The following is a 15,957-nucleotide window of genomic DNA, read 5'->3' as shown; positions in this document are numbered from 1 at the left end:
GTAAGTGAATAATTGATATTCAGCATCATTTTCCGGTGATGATAGAAGTTCTCAAAAACTTGCAGAAATACTCAAGAGCTTGTTTTATTCACAGAACATTGGTGTAAGTGAATAATTGATATTCAGCATAATTTTCCGGTGATGATAGAAGTTCTCAAAAACTTGCAGAAATACTCACCACAACCAGCATGTGATTCATGCATGATAAGGAACCATATGGGGCGTGGCTCAACCCCGCAGCCACTATCTGATTGGAACAGCGACCTGTGGGATGGACTTACGCCGCGGATCAAAACCCCACTGCAACACAGATTCAAGGCTTGCTTTTACCCGATCAAGACGTCTGGCTTTCCTTTGGTGAGCGCGACAAAGCACCTCACGATACCATCTAAGAACCCAAACACTTCAGTGAAACTTCGCGAACTGCTCAAGTCTCTGTGTCATCAAGAAACCAACTAATCGAATGAGGGATTTCCCCAAACGTCATCCCGGAGCCAGATCAACAGCCAGTCAGCAACGGAATCCCCTCCAGCACGCCCGCGTCAGTGACGGAACCGCCTCAGCGTTTTAATTTGTTAAAAGATACTAAGAATCACCGGCTCGCTGGACGACCCTTGATTTGAAGTGCAAACTAACAAATTTGGAATCGGTTTAATCAGGTGGACTTGGGACATTCAGATCCGAGTCCAAGCAAAACCTGAATGTGGTAATAATCATTAATTCCCTATAATTACAAATTAATAATGAATAAATAAATGATCCTGTCCTTACAGTGTGGTGGAGAATGCGGGCAAGATTTGACTGAAAAATTAATGACCCAAGATAAATATTATGAATTTTGTCTAATTTTTATCCGGAAAAATAGATAAAAGACAAAAGAAACTGAATTTGTTGTGTTATTTGGTTATGTTATTTTTAGCACGGAAGAGCGTGTTGTTCGAATATAAAACTCGAGTTGTTCTTTAAAGAATTGAACTGCAGAAAAACGTTTTCTTTAAGTCGCTTTAAGAGCGCACGAACAGAGAAGCAAGCGTGTCCCTTGTTCTTCTGTCTTTTAAAAAGGCCTTCATAGTTCGATTTGGTGGTGCGTGGTGGTGCACTTCCGAATGAGTCTATGACAAATAAATCTCCCGGCTTCAGATCATTAAACTAGCTAATTAATGCTCTTGCCATTTAATTCACTAAATAAAAAAAATAAAAAAATAGTGAACTTGAAAACGCGGTAGCCTACTCACAGAGTGTCCGAGACATTATTTTTGTTTTGTGAAGGGAGAATTATGAAAAGCATTTGTGGTCAAAGGCAAAGAGTTGTGCAGTGTTTGAATTTGAAGTGACTCGATCAGTTACAGCTGATTTCTTTCGCTTTCATACTGATTTCATCCTATCTCTCTCTCCTCTTCTCCTCTCATTGAGAAGGAACATTCCCAAACACGAACTTAATAACCTTGTGTACACAATCATAGTTGAATTTTAATCACGTTTATTGAAGGTTTTCCCTGGCTTAAAAGCTGGTGTTGTCTTTGTTTTAAAATTGTATTCTGGTCCTCAGCCCCATTACTTTAATGCTACGTTGGGATTAATTCAGCGATAATGGCCCTTATGATTTTATGGACATCAGTAAATATCATCAATTTGCTATACTTAAGGATTTGAAATCGTTAATTTGACTTTGTAATTAACTATAGATTTGAAATTGTAATTTCATCTCACAAATTAATTACAGTTCCGGCTTTCACATTCTCCTAGGCTGAATTTAAAACCACTCGCGAAACTTAATGCAACTCCGTTGACTCCTTTCCTTGAATCTTTGTGTGTATGTGTATGTTTTAGTTAGGTTTTTATGTAATCTAGATTAGCCAATAAAATTCATGTTTCATTTATAAAGAAGAAGTGTCTGGGCTCATATAATTTCGAGGTTAAAACTGTGCCAAAAGATCCCTTGCTACTTAGTTTGTAGCTTACTTATAATAATTACCTCTGTTAAGAGCTTACAAATAATCATAATTGTGTTGACCGTGGCCAGGAAAACACATATTTAATTTGTTAAACGATACTAAGAATCACCGGCTCGCTGGACGACCCTTGATTTGAAGTGCAAACTAACAAATTTGGAATATGTTTAATAAGGTGGACTTGGGACATTCAGATCCGAGTCCTAGCAAAACCTGAATGTGGTAATAATCATTAATTCCCTATAATTACAAATTAATAATGAATAAATAAATGATCCTGTCCTTACATTCTTGACCATTGCGCCTCGCAGCTTTTTGTCGCGCTTCTCCATTCATCAGGGCTGCGACTGCATTTTGATACTATTATGCGCGTCTCGGGTTTATAAGAGCAAAATATTCTGATTGGCTAGTAATGTTAGTTTGGTTGAGAGTGAAAGCTGTACTCCTCTCATACCATTGGTAGGTGAACTCATGGACTCGAAAGTGATATCAACAAGTTTTTTTTAAATCTAGGATTTTTTTTTTTACGCAACCAAACGCTGCACGCCGGAGAACTTTAAGCCCTGTTAATATGAAATGATAACATTTCGTTCAGTTCTGTGTGATTTCTGCTGCCAACTCGTTTTGAAGAATATTAAAATGTTAAACAAGACTACACTTTAAACCCTTAATATGAATACAATTTCTGCAATCGTTTAACCATTACTTATCCTGTAACATTTACTTTCTTTGCCATGGGACACAAAAGGCGTTTTCTCCGACATGCTGTGACTGAAAATAGAACCATAAAATAGAATAAACCAAAAAAAACGCAACATAATTACAAAAGTAATCAATTTTGTTTGTGCGCTGTAATCCAAATCTTCAGAATCCATATGATTGCAAGGAACAGTCCCAAACTCAAACCTTTATTCAGCATTCCCTTTCGAAAGGGTCTCTCGACGTTGTGTACAGCGTAAGATGATCCCATTGGGGAAACACCTTTCTCCTCAAATAGTGAAGCCTTATTTGCTTTAGCATCGCAATGGCCAATGGCACTCAAGCGCACAAGAAGGGGGTGGGAAAGCACCCTATATAAGTGGCGCTGAGCGGCATTTCATCAGAATCTTTCTACTTCGTCATAATGCTTAGGTCTTCGCTGTTGATTCATCGCCAAAGAGTATTGTGGAATATGCTTTGCTAATCCCTTTACGTGTTCCATGAATATGCTTTGCTAATCCCTTTCCGTGTTCTGGTGGAGAATGGATTGAAGATATAATTTAGGTTTACCTGATCTGCGTGGGACTCATCGGTATTCCCGATGGACTCGAACTTTGCGTCTTCTGCATGGCCGTGCCTACGCAGAAGCTGCCACTGATTGCCCCAACTGCCCGCATTGTGATGCTAAGAAAGTGAGCGTCAGAATACTAAAATTCTCTGTCTTTCCATAAAGCTGAGTTAATCGTGCATAGAACCAGACTAAAATATTATTTTCAGGGAGACAGACCTTGTCAGTTGTTGGCGTGGAAATTGAAACAAAATGAGGCAAAATGCTCAATAAACTCCAAGCTTATACACTTCGGATAATCCTGTAGATTTGCATAAATGTACAACCTTTCTTAATAGCATTACGTTACCAAAATTGCAATTGGCAGATATCGATTTTTTGGAGGACCCCCTAACGCTGGAGAAATTAAAGATAGCAGTAAAATATCTTCAAAAACCGAAATCTCCAGGCTCAGATGGAATTCCCCCTGAGCTTTATCTGGCCTTGTGGGACACAGTAGGAGCATTAATATTAGATTCTATTGTAGTGTCTGGACCAATCAAACACACAATTTTTCATTTGATTTAATAAATCAGTTATTCATTAGATTAACAAATCGTCACAGTCCCCTCACCCAATAAACTGGGTGCCAGGATGTCTGCAACAACACCAGGCCCCCCTGGTCCCCATGGCAACTAATGCTGATGTAATGTTTTTATTATTTATTAGCTCTAAAAAGGGGAATATTTATGACAAATTATAACTGGTTCATAATAAATATTTAGATTATATCTTCGAATTAACTGCAGCAGAATCAATATTACAATTATTTGATCTGTCCGTCCACCGAGCAGATAATATAATCATTCATCAATTCAAGGAATGTTTATTTTTCTGGCCACGCAACAATAAACTGTCCTTCTTTGTCAAGTGCTCGCATTAATTTAGCAAATGTAGCAAGGGTTCACACATTCATTGACTTCAAACTGTGAGCAGCAAACAGAGACAATCCGTTGTGAATATAAGGGATTTAATAAATGAGTCAGCTGGAAGTTTTTACTTCTGGTTCTTCTGAAGGAGCTCCCCAGTATGTCCAAACTCCCACTTGGGATTGCCATCTTTCTCATTGGACAAGCCCTCTTGAGGGGCGTGAATCTTCGCAGCCTTTAAAGGCCTCACATTCAGTGACTCGCCCAGAGTCGGTGGTTCTGTTTGGTTTTGAGAAGATGTGAGCTACAACGCTTCAGGACATCCTAAGTTTTGTGCCAGGCCTCGGCCTTGACTTTTCCATTCACTGATTCTTTTTCATCAACCAACTTCAGCAAAGATCAACTTGAACCTTTGGACTGCATCAAGCCTTTCTTTCAGACAGACGAGACGTGCAAGTATTCAAACTTAGTCTTATTAATTGATACATTAGATATCATTTGCACCTTTTTACAAAGGTGTGTTTGAACTAAGAATCTGAAGTTTCCTTCAGGCGGTAGATCTGCTGAATATGCAAATGGTTCCATAACTTCATATTATTATTCTCTCTCCTCTTTACTGAGTTAAGCTTTAACCCTTTCCTATACCAACTGTATATGTGTGTGTGTGTGTGTATGTGTATGTTAGACCAGTTTAAGTGTTTATGTAGTATGTTAGACTAGTTTAAGTGTTTATGTAGTTAATAAAGTCTTACTTGTATCACACTTGACGTTGTTCATTGTTTGCTCATAACTGGAGTCACTTAATCATGCAGATTTATGCTACAAGCTCTGTGTAGAATTGTACAGTAAGAAAGTAATTTCCCTTAACCAGGAAATTAACGTTCTTAGAATTGACAGACAGTTGACCCTGAGAGGTCAAGTAAATATCTACAGCGGATCTAAATATTTCTAATTAATTATAACTAGTTATGATTAATTATTCATATTTCCCCATGAGCTGATTCGCTACACTATAACCTATGCTCTAAAACATAAAACATTTCATAGGGATCAAAAGACTGCTCTTATAACAATACTGTTAAAAGATGGAAAAGATCCCATGGAATGCTCCAGCTATCGCACCATATCACTGATAAGTGGAAATATTAAATTATATGCTAAAGCTCTTGCACTATGATTGGATAAGGTAATGGATAAATTAATACATTTTGATCAAACAGGCTTTATTAGGGGTCGTTTGGCAGCAGATCATGTCCGCAGATTGTTTCACATTTTGGAGATGGCAGAATTGTTTACTGAAGACTGGGCTGTGCTCTCTTTGGACACAGAAAATGCCTTTGACAGGTTGGAGCGGCCATACCTGTGGGCAGTAATGAAACATTTGGGATTCGGTCCAAGATTTTTATCTATGATACAAATCTTGTACGAAACTCCCCTGGCCTCTGTTATCACAGGCATATGTCAGTCTTTACCTTTTCCATTGCAGAGGAGCACACGATAAGGCTGCCCTCTCTCACCATTATTATTTGCGTTATCATTAGAACCCCTTGCACAAGCCATAAGAGAGCACAAATCTATATACCCCATTGTTGTTCATGGCTCTAAACATTCTATATCACTTTATGCAGATGACATTCTTTTGTCCCTCTCCAATGTCAAAGTATCAATCTCACAAGTGTTATCCGTGTTCAATGAATTTAAGGATTTAGCAGGTTATAAAATAAATTGCCATAAATCCACACTACTCCCCCTAAATTTATCTGCCACTATTGTTCAATATCCTCCCTACCTTCCTGTAAGTAATGTTATTTCTTATTTAGGAATTAAAATATATGCAAAATTATCAGAAATTATTCACAAAAATTATAGGGAAATCTCTCAAAAGGTGACAGAAGGTCTACAGCGTTGGAATACTCTCCCAATTTTTTTTTACAAGGAATCATTTCTATTGTTAAGATGAACATTTTTCCTCGCCTCAATTTCTTGTTTTTCATGATTTCAATTTCTCCTCCACCTACGTTTCTTGAGCAAACCCAAGCTTTGATCTCCAAATTCATTTGGAACAATAAACGAGCTAGAATTAAGTCTTCCACTTTTTTTCCGAGCGACGAAGGTTACCACGAGTTCTCTGGGTTGTGCGATGTCCACACTTGTGGTCCAGGAGCGCCATCTCTGGCTGTGTCTGGTTGATATGAGGGACGCTGACAAAGTTTGGCTCCTCAGTGCCCCTCTGTCCCAGACCGGCCTCTTCAGCGACGCGATCGAGAGCTTGGCTCAGCAGCTCTCTGCTGCACAGAAGCAGACTAAGGCGGGTCATCACACCCTGTCCCGGTGGGCAGCTGCTGAGCGCATCCGTCCGCTGGCCGCAGCGCCCCAGCGCCCCAGCCTGCTCGTCACCAAGGGCGGCCCCCTGCGTCCGCCCCTGCTCCCGAGCTGCATCCGCAGCAGCCTCCAGCAAGCTGTGCCGTGGAGCTGGGCGTAGGCAGGCCGCCCCATCTGTCCAGGCCCCCGTTAAACCTGGCAGTGAGCGAAAGAGCAAGAGGCCCCGGGACAGGTGACCCAGAGAGGGAGGAAGCGGCTCTTTGGGGGATGGTGAAGGCACCTCTCCCTCCCCCAGAGGAGGGCCGGGTTTTCTCTGTCCCTGGGTCCCAGGAGGGCATGGAGAGTCACGGACGGACTAGCACCGGACCACAATCATCCTCCTCCATCGCCAGCAGGCAGCAGCGGGCGGTTCGAGAGCGTCAACAAAGGCCCTACTCACGCAACCTCTGCCAAACTGTGGAACCCCTCTTCGGTCCACTCACAAGCCGCCCGAGTTGGGTCCCTGCGTTTCACCTTGCTGCCCCACTGCGGGTATGGCGGTGGTTCCGCTGGTTCCGCTTGCACGGTATCTGGGTGCCTGGCTAGCGCTACCCAACCCATCTCGTTGGCTTCTGCGGACCATCAGCCTTGGCTATGCGATTCAGTTCGCCCAGCATCCCCCCAAGTTCAGTGGCATACGCTTCACGACAGTGAAGGCGGCCGATGCTCCTGTCTTGCGTGCAAAGATCGCAGTCCTACTGGCGAAGGATGCGATAGAGCCGGTCCCTCCAGCCGATGTGAATACAGGGTTTTACAGCCCTTACTTCATTGTACCCAAGAAAGGCGGTGGGTTACGACCAATCTTGGATCTGCATGTCTTGAACATGCATGCCCTTCGCCGGTTACAGTTCAAGATGTTGACGCATCCGTCCCCGAGATTGGTTCGCGTTCGAAGGACGAGCATATCAGTACGAGGTCCTGCCCTCCGGGCTGTCCCTGTCGCCCCGTGTCTTCACATAAGTTGCGGAGGCAGCCCTTGTTCCCCTGAGAGAACAAGGCGTTCGCATGGCCAACTACCTCAACGACTGGCTCATACTAGCTCAGTCTCAGCATCAGTTGTGTGCACACAGGGACCTGGTGCTTTCGCATCTCAGCCGGTTGGGCCTTCAGGTCAACTGGGAAAAGAGCAAACTCTCCCCGATGCAGAGGATCCCTTTTCTCAGTATGGAGTTGGATTTGGTTGAACAGACAGCACGCCTCACAGAGGAATGTGCACGGTCGGTGCTGAACTGCTTGAGTTCGTTCAAGGGCAGGACAGCGGTCCCACTGAAACTATTTCAGAGGCTCCTGGGGCATATGGCAGCTGCAGCGGCAGTTACGCCGCTGGGGCTGCTTCATATGAGACCGCTCCAGCTCTGGCTTCATGGCCGAGTCCCGAGGTGGGCGTGGCAGCGGGGCACTCACCGGGTCCAAGTTACACCGACCTGTCACCAAACCTTCACCCCGTGGTCAGACTTACGTTCCTCTGGGCAGGATTGCCCCCAGAACAGGTCTCCAGGCATGCTGTGGTTTACAACGGGCACACAGTGTCGGGGGTATGGACGGGCCCCCAACTGCACTGGCATATCAATTGCCTAGAGTTGTTAGCAGTGCGCCTTGCCTTGAACCGTCTCAAAGGGTGCTTACGAGGCAAGCACGTGCTGGTCTGAATGGACAACATGGCGACCGTTGCGCACATCAACCGACAAGGTGGTCTGCCCTCCCGTCGCATGTCGCAACTCGCCCGCCAGCTCCTCCTTTGGAGTCGGAAGATTCTGAGGTCACTTCATGCCATTCACATTCCGGGTCTGCTCAACCATACGGTCAATGAGCTGTCACGAGCTACGCTCCCAGGAGAATGGAGACTCCATCCCCAGACGGTCCAGCTGATTTGGAGACGTTTCGGAGCTGCTCAGGTAGACCTGTTTGCCTCTTCAGAAACCTCTCCCTGACCAAGGGAACACTCTGCATGGACGCACTGGCACACAGCTGGCCACGGGGCCTGTGTAAGTATGCGTTTCCCCCAGTGAGCCTTCTCGCACAGATGCTGTGCAAGGTCAGGGAGGACGAGGAGCAGGTCCTGCTTGTGGCGCCGTATCGGCCCACTCGGACCAATAGAGTTTGGGTCGCCACGGCTGCTGTACCACCGCTGAGCGGCCGGGTCACCGGCTCGGCTCCTCAGCAAAAACCTGGTATGCATTGCACCAGCTGCCTTTTTATACTCACGCTGTGATCAGCGGCAGGTGGATGCAATCATCGCATGCCAATGTGCATTGGCACATTTAGTTTACACTCGAAGTGGATTGGTCTCTCTAAGCGAGATCCCAGTTCATCGGTCACCGACGTGACGTCTCCGTTCTCTCCTTCATACGTAACCGAGACGTTCTTCTTTTTTTTTTTTTTTGAGACTGAGATCAGCCATGAAGGCTTACGAAGTTCAATGGAACACATCACTACCTTCGCACCCAATGGCAGGATTGTTTGGTCCTGCAAAAGAGTCTAGAGGCCTGGTTTCACAAATGTATAACTCTCTTTTAAAAACACAGTGTAAATGTTTGTCAATTGAGATAGTGTGGGAAAAGGATTTAGAACAGGCTGGACTTCGTCCTGATTGGCTTACGGTATGGTCAAATATGAGTGAAACATCGAAATTGGTGTCACCAACTTATTCATTTTAAAACCATCCATAGAGCTTTTGCGACGCCATATAGACGATACAGAATGGGATTAACATCTGATCCTAACTGCACTATATGTCAAAAATCTGTAGTTGGGCGGATGCGCATGCGCGACGAACGGTGATGACTGCTTAATATCGACGCTCTGCCTCAGATGTCCGTGTTTCTAAATTAATTTTCTCTACCAAGTTTCTAGCTGAGTTTCAAGTACTTCCCTTGTTCTAGAGACATTCCAGATGGCATCGAAACGGGAATTAATTCACTCGCCTGCTAAGAAAAAGCTGAAAGACAACGAGCGACTTCATGACGCTATTGCCTAGATGCTAGACAAACAGCTGAGCGCCATAAAGCTAAGCATGACGGCGATTGTTCGTGAGGATTGTCTGGATTCGTTGGAACTGGATGTAAAATCATTCAACGATAGATTTGACTACATGCAGGCCACGGTCTGAGATGTCAAAAAGGAATCGATTGCCAGCAAGTCCCGCCTAGAAGAGCTTCAGGAGAAGTTATCTCTGTACGAAGACAAATCCAGACAAAATAATCTAAGGCTGGTGGGCCTGCGTGAAGGAGCTGAAGGAGGGAATGCAATCCAGTTCTTGCAGACCCACATTCCAAAGTGGATACCGGCCCTACAAGGGAAGACGATTGAGATTGAACGTGCGCACCATCTGTACGCGAACGAGGATTCTTCCAGGAAAAAAGCACACACTTTGATCTTAAAGCTCCTCCGCTACAACGACCGACAAGCGATCCTGCAGGGAGCTAGAAACTCGTCATCGCTGAGATAACGAAGGGGGCAATGTACGGTTCTTTCCAGACTTCAGCAAGGAAACGTCTCAAAAAAAGGAAAGCCATGGCTGAAGGAAGAAAATGTCTACAACAACTAGGCATTGAGTCATTCCTGCTCTACCCCGCACTAGGCAAAGTGCGAAACGGCCAGGAGCAGTTGCTTTTCAAATCCCCGGGGGATTTAGAGAGGTTTGTCATGTCGATAGGCACCACTACGGAGATGGATACCGCCTCATCTGCAGAGATGTTAACACGACCTTTTTGGTTTCTGTGATAGCACTTTAAGTAGGGAAATAAGTTTATGTATCGCTGTGATGGACATCCGGCTGTGCGGGACACTGGTATCTGAGTATATCCACATAGTTCGAGTGCATGGCCTGAAAATTTTTACTTTCCAGGCAGGTAAGAGGGTGTGTTTTATCTCTCTGCATGCTGCCTACAGTAGTATGTTATTCGGTTCTTTGGTTAGTTTAACCATTACATTGTTAGAAATACCGGGGTTTGCAGTATTTGTTTATAATATATTTATGTGTTTCGAAGGGGTGGGCTTATTGTCAATGTGTATGGTCGTTATGGTTACCTTTGCCTCTCGATTGTCTATACCGTGACAATTCCAGGATGAAGGACTTTAATGTGATATCGTGGAATGTCAATGGTTTGAACTCTCCCATAAAAAGATCAAAATGGCTAGATTATTTACATCACAAGCGAGCTGACAGCCCTTATACAAGAATCCCACCTTAAGGCTTCCGACGTGACTCGGTGTCAGAATAGATATTATAAACTGATAGCTTCCTCATCTCATAATAGTGCTTCAAGAGGAGTTGTTATCCTTCAGAACAGAATATTCCCATTTCTAATAGAGAAAACGGGAGGGGATGAAAATGGGTGGTTTACATATGCCTCGGGATCATGGAATAACTTAAAAATGTTTTTTTTCTCTGTTTATTCCCCTAATAAATATGATGCAGATTTTTTCCCAGTCCTTACCAAATTCCTCCTTAGTTTTGCTGATTACAGTTTGTTTGTTGGCATGGACGCTAATGCAGTTTGTAATCTCTTAATTGATAGATCTTTTTCTACTGTACTTGGGGATCAGGCTTCACAGTCATTAAATGATCTTATCGTGGATAGTGACCTGTGTGCTATCTGGAGAGTAAAGAATGAGAATTCTAGGGACTATACCTTTTACTCTGCATGTCATAAATAATTTTCCAGGTTAGATTATATTTTAATTTCCAAATATCTTACTCAATGTGTAAACCACACTGATATCCTACCCATTCTGATCTCAGATCACTCCGCTATAGTTTGTAATCTTTCTTCTCCGATGATACCTCAAAGTCCAAAAAGATGGCGTTTTAATACAACCCTTTTGCAAAACGAATACTTTGTTAAACAGCTACGTTCCAATTTGACTTTGTTTCTTAAAGAAAACACATGCTCATTTATTAATCCACAAATCCTATGGGAAACAACTAAATGCTTTTTGAGAGGCAACTGCATTTCTTTTGCTTCCTATATAAATAAATCCAGAGTAAAAGAAATAACTCACCTTGAGGGCCAGATTAAATTATTAGAGAAGGATCTTAAAAAACTTTTACAGAAAAGAAGAGTAGGATTTAAGGGAATTTAAGAACTTTACTAAAAGGGCAGAATTTCTCGTACACCGCACTAAACAAAACTACTATTTTAATGGAGAATGGCCCAGTAAATCAATGGCTTTAAGGTTGAAGCACAACGAGGCTATGTCCTCTATAACAGCCATTAAGGATAGTGCAGGCGACCTTCATACAGCTCCGGGAGAGATGAACAGGATATTTAAAGAATTTTACGATCATCTCTACAGATCAGAGGTGGAAATGGATGAACAACCTGGTATTGAATTTCTGTCAAAGCTAAATCTCTCTCATCTAAACGATGAGCAACAGACTTTTCTCGATTCTCCAATAGAACTGAAAGAATTAAAGGAGGCGTTAGAGTCAATGAATAAGGGTAAGGCACCTGGTCTGGATGGTTTAACTCGGAGCTGTATTTGGTTTTATGGGATCTAATTGGACCGCTACTTCTCAACTCTATACATTTTGTGATAGATACAGGTCATTTCCACAGAGATCAGAATACTGCCCTTATCTCTCTGTTTCTGTAAAAAGGGAAGAACCCCCTTCGCTGTTCAAGCTATAGGCCGATTTCATTAATTGGTACGGATGCTAAGGTATACGCTAAAGTTCTAGCCCATCGTTTAGGAACAGTTGCCAGTTCCCTAATTTCCCATGACCAGACAGGATTTCTCACGGGACGTTTTGCTATGGATAACGGAAGACGTCTTTTGAACATTATTGACTCATCCGACCTGGCTAACGAACAACACGCTATCCTCTCACTAGACGCAGAGAAAGCCTTTGACCGGGTTGAGTGGAGACCTATGGTCTGTCTTAACTCGATTCGGTTTTGGCCCTCGCTTTATCCACATGATCCAGACTCTCTATACTAACTCTTCTGCACGGGTATCTACAGGTTTATGTTGCTCAACTGCTTTTCAGTTGAAGAGAGGAACAAGACAGGGTTGCCCATGGTCGCCATTGCTATTTGCAATCTCATTAGAGCCTTTGGCGCAGGCAATTCGCCAAGATCACATAATTTCCCCTATCACTATAGGCTGTTCCAAACATTATATTTCTCTTTTTGCGGATGATATCTTGCTGTATATGTCCAACACTTCTCTCTCTCAATGTCTTAAAATATTTAAAGATTTTTGGCAAGGTCAGTGGTTACAAAATGAACTGGTAAAAATCTGTATTAATGCCCCTGTCAGCGTCGGCCAATACTGCATTAGTGTCCACCTCGATTCCAACTAGTAAGACTTTTAAATATTTAGATATTCAGATATTTTCCACACTGCATGCTATTGTCAAGCAAAATTATATCTCTCTATTCACTGCTATCAGACAAGACCTACAGAGATTTAGTTTCACTACAAGGCAGGATCGCAATTATCAAAATGAATATCCTTCCTAGACTCTTATTTTTGTTTTCCATGATCCCTCTTTCTCCTTATAGAACCTTTTTTAAAGAAATGAACTCCTTGATTACAAAATAAATTTTGGAACAAGAAACGCCCAAGAATTAAACTCAAAACGCATCGGCTTCAGGATGTGCTATTTACAGGTTTACCAAAGAAAGCCCAGAAGTTTGGAAACACAATCGTGGGTAATTCTCTTAAAATTTGGTGCGATGCCTGCAATTTTATGGGAAGTTCTATTAAGTTTACAACTGAATCCCCGATTTGGCATATTCATCACTTTCAATCTGGTAACAAACCCTCTGTTTTCAAGCCGTGGTCTGATCAAGGTATACACGTTCTGGGTGATATATTCAACAATCACGGATTAAGGTCCTTTCAAGAGCTGAAAGACTGCTATAATCTTCCTGGCCATTCCTACTTTCTGTATTTAAGGTTGAGAAGTGCAATGCGTGCATATGGCGTACCGTAGAACTGTAACCTGGACTCTCATCCTCTGTTGGACTGTGTGAATTTTTCTCAGGCACGAGGAGCAGTGTCATTCATTTATAACAGATTACTCAAGCAGTGCTGTGGCACACTCCCTATCACTACTATATGGGAAAAGGAACTGGCCCATTACAAACCAAACGGGGTCTGGATCTGGGAAAGTATTCCAACGATGTCCAAAAACCTTGCCCACCAACTAATATACTACAAACTCATACACAAGTCTTACGCCACTCCATATGTCCTGCACAAAATGAAGCGCTTGCCTACCCCTTTTTGCTCGCTCTGTAATTCAAATACTGTGGGGACCTATATGCACATGTTTTATGAGTGTCAACATATTGGTAAATTTTGGGATGAGGTTTTTCAAGTCTTGACAGACCTGTGTGACGTGGTTATCTTTAAACATCCCAGTCTTTGTCTGTTGAATGATGATGCTGAGCTCAATCTGAATGTTAACCAGCGAAGGATCCTCCACACTGCTCTAACTGCAGCCAAAAAGATTATTTTTTGATTTTTAAAATCTGGCACGAACCCACATTCCCAGCATTTAAAATGTGGCTTATAGGACTCAAAAATATTGCATTGTTAGAATGCACAACAGCGAGAATTAATAAATCCCAACCAAACACACTTAAGGCATGGGCAGAATTTATTAGGACAATCTCCCGTATAATATCTCATTAGAGCAGCTGTACCGCTTGCTCTATAAGTCCAGGAAGAAGGAGCAATTGGAATCTTAGATCTGTGCTGGTGCTATCTACTCAACCCCCCTCCCCCTTCTTCTCTCCATTTTATTTATTTTTACCTATCTATTATTATTTATTTATTTATTTATTATTGTTATTCATTTTTTTTTTATACATGCAAACCCTGGTTTTGTATATAGTTAAGTTGTGTCACACATGTTGACCATGTTCTATTCTGCAATAATAAAAAATAATCACAAATAATCACAAAAAAATAAAAAAATCTGTAGTTGGTACAATGTATCATATGTTTTGGGAATGTTCAGTAATCAGTCATTTTTGGACTCAAGTTTGTCAGGACTTAGAAGAACTGATTAACTGTAAGATCACTCCAGATCCTTGCCAGTGCTTGCTGAATGATGACTCTTCTTTGAACCTTGGGACAATGGACAAAATGACTTTTTTTCCGGGTTTCACTGCAGCAAAGAAAACAATAATCGCACTTTGGTGCGACACTAAGGCAGACTGTGGTTATTGAATATGCAACATATAGTTAATATGGAATGCTCTTTAGCTAGATTTAATAAAGCTAAAACAAAGAACGGTACAGGCCTGGCAAAGAGTTGTAGAATTGATTTGTGACTTGTTCATTAGGTAGTAAGATGTATCTACTTCGAATTGTGAAGTACTCATATCTAGGGTATTACTATGTCATGTAAAGTATTCATCTTATATGTAGGTAGTGCTGACAGAATTGGATTCTTATCTCCGTTTTGTTCGGTTATGGTTTATTTTTATTTTTGTGTTCTTTTGAAAATCTAAAAAAAGTAAATAAAATAAAAAAATATTTCCTGCCTTTTTGTTTCTCTGCACATTCTAAAATACTTTTAAAATTTCCCTCTACTTGTCCTAAATTCTGTAACTGGGTCATCATTGAACTGTGGTCTCGCGCTAATGACGTAACAAATTTTTTGCGAATTTTATTTAATTTTTCGTGCATTTTAGGTGTCATGCATGTAAATTGGGCTACGCATGTGTGCATCATGTCTTTTGCATGAATTATTATTGAGACTAATCTTGCTCCATAGTCTTTATTGAAACTCATTCGACCTCCTTCAGGGAGATAAAGATTGCAGAAAGACAAAAAAATTAATGCTTAAAAAATGCAGTAATTTCTTCAATTTACCATCGAGTGTCAGTAGTCTATATGATGGACCTTATGACAAAAATATTTATTTTGACCTTTCCCCTCCCCCACATCACGACCACCCACGTTGGTTGACCTCGTGACCTCGTTGGTTGACCTCGTCAGGCGATAAATGAACTCCTGAGGAATGTTTTTGTAGATTTTATGGTCCGTTCCCACATCCGGGGGGTTTGCCCATCTGGGGTCCATGTGTCCGGTTGCATTCCAAGTCAGGGCCTCTTTTCTCTCTCTCACTCTATGGGAGATGTGAGAAAGATATTGGTTTTAAGGTCAATAATAAATAAACAATTTTAAACAGTTTGTGAGAACAGATCACAATATGTGTGCCCACACACATATAATATGTTGACTATTTAAAAAGATTCTCTTGCTCACACACACACGCACTGAATTTGGGGATAAGACAATAAAGAAATAAAATTCCTCTTACATTTTTCCGTGAGAAAGTCTTCCTCCTAGCACAGGAATGACCATTCCGTGAACAAAATGTTTCCCAAAAACATCTAAAAAAATCTCTCTCTCTCTCTCACTTCCGGTGTGACTGTTGAGCATGAGCAGTGAGTGGTGTGAGTGCGGGTGGTGATTGTGAGTGAATCTTTTTTTCTTTGCTTGG

This window comes from Sinocyclocheilus grahami, unplaced genomic scaffold, assembly GCF_001515645.1.
Source record: "Sinocyclocheilus grahami isolate Dianchi unplaced genomic scaffold, SAMN03320097.WGS_v1.1 scaffold1918.1, whole genome shotgun sequence".
NCBI lineage: Eukaryota > Metazoa > Chordata > Actinopteri > Cypriniformes > Cyprinidae > Sinocyclocheilus > Sinocyclocheilus grahami.
The sequence above is the reverse complement of the archived record's forward strand: the minus strand, read 5'-3'. Positions refer to the sequence as shown.